Source organism: Polistes fuscatus, unplaced genomic scaffold, assembly GCF_010416935.1.
Source record: "Polistes fuscatus isolate 324 unplaced genomic scaffold, CU_Pfus_HIC Scaffold64, whole genome shotgun sequence".
NCBI lineage: Eukaryota > Metazoa > Arthropoda > Insecta > Hymenoptera > Vespidae > Polistes > Polistes fuscatus.
The window spans coordinates 103,241-107,716 of record NW_025113145.1 but is presented as its reverse complement, the minus strand read 5'-3'; positions in this window follow the sequence as shown (position 1 = coordinate 107,716).

The window sequence follows — 4,476 nt, the reverse complement described above, 5'->3', positions numbered from 1 at the left end:
TTAATGCTCTTTAAACTGATTTAAAACTTAAGTATTTAAATATGTAGCATTTTTTAAAAAAAGAAAGAATCTGTACACAAAACGTCAAATCTCGATAACAAGCATTTTTGAAATGTTTTTATATTGTCATTTTAAAGAACTTACATGCACTAAAATCTTATACTAACTTAAGTATTTAAAACGTTATAGGTTTTCTAAAAAAAAAAAGAAGAAGAGACAAATAAATTTTAATTTCTCAAAGACTAACTATATTTCAAAATGTTTTAAAGTAGCCATTTTAAAGCACGTTTATGCCCAAAAACATGATGTTAAGCAAAAATTTTCAATTACATAGGGTGTCAAATAAAAAGAAGTACTTGTGTACTCAAAAAATTTAATAACTCTAAAAATAACAAATTCTAAAAATGGTATAACATGGTCATTTTAGTTTTTTTAATGCTCTACAACCCGATTTAAAAACTTAAGTATTTAAATATATATTTTTTTAAAAAAAAGAAGGAATCTGTACACAAAAACTTGAATTACTCGATAACAAGCAACTATAAAAATGTTTTTTATATTGTCATTTTAAAGCTCTTTACATGCTCTAAAATCTATGTCAAACTTAAGTTGTTTAAAACTCATAGGTTTTTAAAAAAAAAATATAAAGTAGCTGTAAACATATGTTATAATTCTCAAAGACTAACTTAGTTTCAAATGTTTTAAAAATAGCCATTTTAAAGCTCTTTTAATGTAGAAAAAAATGATTTTAAGCAAAATTATTTAAAATACATAGGATGTCAAAAAAATAGAAGTACTTTGTACTCAAAAACTTAATAACTCCAAAAATAAAAAATTCTAAATGGTATAACATTATCATTTTTAAGCTCTTTAATGCTCTATAACTGATTTAAAACCTAAGTATTTAAATATATAAATTTTTTTAAAAAAAGAGAAGGAATCTGTACACAAAACTTCAATGACTCGATAACAAGGAAATTTAAAAATGTTTTAAATATTGTCATTTTAAACCTCATTAATGCTCTAAAATCTTATGCTAAACCTAAGTATTTAAAACCTTATAGGATTTCTAAAAAAAAAAGAAAGATGATTACACACAATTTTTAATTTCTCAAAGACTAACTTATTTCAAAATGTTTTTAAATAGCCATGTTAAAGCTCTTTTAATGAAGAAACATGATTTTAAGCAAAATTATTTAAATACATAGGGGTCAAAAAAAGAAGTACTTTGTACTCAAAACTTTAATAACTCCAAAAATACAAATTCTAAAATGGTATAACATAGTCTTGTAAGCTCTTTTAATGCTCTATAAACTGATTTAAAACGAAGTATTTAAAATATATAATTTTTTTAAAAAAATAGAGGAATCTGTACACAAAAACTTCAATTACTCGATAACAAGAAATTTTTAAATGTTTTTATATTGTCATTTTAAAGCTCTTTACACGCTCTAAAATCTTATGTCAAACTAAGTATTTAAAACTCATAGGTTTTTAAAAAAAATATAAAGTAGCTGTAAACATATGTTATAATTTCTCAAAGACTAACTTATTTTAAAATGTTTTAAAATGCCATTTTAAAAGCTTTTTAATGCCCAAAAACAGGATTTTAAGCAAATTATTTAAAAAACATAGGGTGTCAAAAAAAGAAGTAATTGTCTCAAAAACTTTAATATCTCAAAAACTAACAAATTCTAAAATGGGTATAACATGGTCATTTTTAAGCTCTTTAATGCTCTATAAACTGATTTAAAACTTAAGTATTTAAAATATATAATTTTTTAAAAAAAAGAAAAGGAATCTGTACACAAAAACTTCAATTACTCGATAACAAGCAATTTTAAAAATGTTTTTATATTGTCATTTTAAAGCTCTTTACATGCTCTAAAATCTTATGTTAAACTTAAGTATTTAAAACTCATAGGTTTTTTAAAAAAAAATATAAAGTAGCTGTAAACATGAATTATAATTTCTCAAAGTCCTTCTTATTTTAAAATGTTTTTAAATAGCTATTTTAAAGCTCATTCAATGCTTAATAACATGATCTTAAGCAAAAATATTGAAAATACATAGGGTGTCAAATAAAAAGAAGTACTTTGTACTCAAAAACTTTAATAACTCCAAAAATAAAAAATTCTAAAATGGTATAACATGGTCATTTTTAAGCTTTTTTAATGCTCTACAACCCGATTTAAAACTTAAGTATTTAAAATATATAGAGTTTTTAAAAAAAAAGAAGGAATCTGTACACAAAAACTTCAATTACTCGATAACAAGCAATTATAAAAATGTTTTTATATTGTCATTTTAAAGCTCTTTACATGCTCTAAAATCTTATGCTAAACTTAAGTATTTAAAACTTATAGGTTTTCTAAAAAAAAAAGAAAGAAGCTGTACACATAAACTATAATTTCTCAAAGACTAACTTATTTAAAAATGTTTTAAAATTGCCATTTTAAAGCTCTTTTAATGTAAAAAAACATGATTTTAAGCAAAATTATTTAAAATACATAGGGTGTCAAAAAAAGAAGTACTTTGTACTCAAAAACTTTAATAACTCCAAAAATAACAAATTCCAAAATGGTATAACATAGTCATTTTTAAGCTCTTTTAATGCTCTATAAACTGATTTAAAACTAAGTATTTAAAATATATAATTTTTTTAAAAAAAAGAAGGAATCTGTACACAAAAACTTCAATTACTCGATAACAAGAAATTTTAAAAATGTTTTTATATTGTCATTTTAAAGCTCTTTACATGCTCTAAAATCTTATGTCAAACTTAAGTATTTAAAACTCATAGGTTTTAAAAAAAAAATAAAAGTAGCTGTAAACATATGTTTATAATTCTCAAAGACTAACTTATTTTAAAATGTTTTAAAATTGCATTTTAAAGCTTTTAATGCCCAAAACAGGATTTAAGCAAAATTATTTAAAAAACATAGGGTGTCAAAAAAAGAAGTAATTTGTCTCAAAAACTTTAATATCTCAAAAACTAACAAATTCTAAAAGGTATAACATGGTCATTTTAAGCTCTTTTAATGCTCTATAAACTGATTTAAAACTAAGTATTTAAAATATATAATTTTTTAAAAAAAAGAAGGAATCTGTACACAAAAACTTCAATTACTCGATAACTAGAAATTTTAAAATGTTTTTTATTGTCATTTTAAAGCGCTTTCACGCTCTAAAATCTTATGTCAAACTTAAGTATTTAAAACTCATAGGTTTTTAAAAAAAAATATAAAGTAGCTGCAAACATATGTTATAATTCTCAAAGACTAACTATTTCAAATTGTTTTAAAATAGCCATTTAAAGCTCTTTTAATGTACAAAAACATGATTTAAGCAAATTATTTAAAATACATAGGGTGTCAAAAAAAAGAAGTACTTTGTACTCAAAAACTTTAATAACTCCAAAAATAACAAATTCTAAAATGGTATAACATTGTCATTTTTAAGCTCATTTAATGCTCTTTAAACTGATTTAAAACTTAAGTATTTAAAATATGTAGGGTTTTTAAAAAAAAAGAAGGAATCTGTACACAAAACTTCAATTACTCGATAACAAGCATTTTTAAAAATGTTTTTATATTGTCATTTTAAAGCACTTTACATGCACTAAAATCTTATACTAAACTTAAGTATTTAAAACTTATAGGTTTTCTAAAAAAAAAAGAAAGAAGATTACAAATAAATTTTAATTTCTCAAAGACTAACTTATTTCAAAATGTTTTAAAGTAGCCATTTTAAAGCACTTTTAATGCCCAAAAACATGATGTTAAGCAAAAATATTTAAAATACATAGGGTGTCAAATAAAAAGAAGTACTTTGTACTCAAAAACTTTAATAACTCCAAAAATAACAAATTCTAAAATGGTATAACATGGTCATTTTAGGTTTTTTAATGCTCTAAACCCGATTTAAAACTTAAGTATTTAAAATATATAATTTTTTAAAAAAAAGAAGGAATCTGTACACAAAACTTGAATTACTCGATAACAAGCAACTATAAAAATGTTTTATATGTCATTTTAAGCTCTTTACATGCTCTAAAATCTTATGTCAAACTTAAGTTTTTAAAACTCATAGGTTTTTAAAAAAAAAATATAAAGTAGCTGTAACATATGTTATAATTTCTAAAAAGACTAACTTATTCAAATTGTTTTAAAATAGCCATTTTTAAGCTCTTTAATGTAGAAAAAAATGATTTTAAGCAAAATTATTTAAAATACATAGGATGTCAAAAAATAGAAGTACTTTGTACTCAAAAACTTAATAACTCCAAAATAAAAAATTCTAAATGGTATAACATTATCATTTTAAGCTCTTTAATGCTCATAAACTGATTTAAAACCTAAGTATTTAAAATATAATTTTTTTAAAAAAGAGAAGGAATCTGTACACAAAAACTTCAATTACTCGATAACAAGGAATTTAAAAAGTTTTAATATTGTCATTTTAAACCTCATTAAA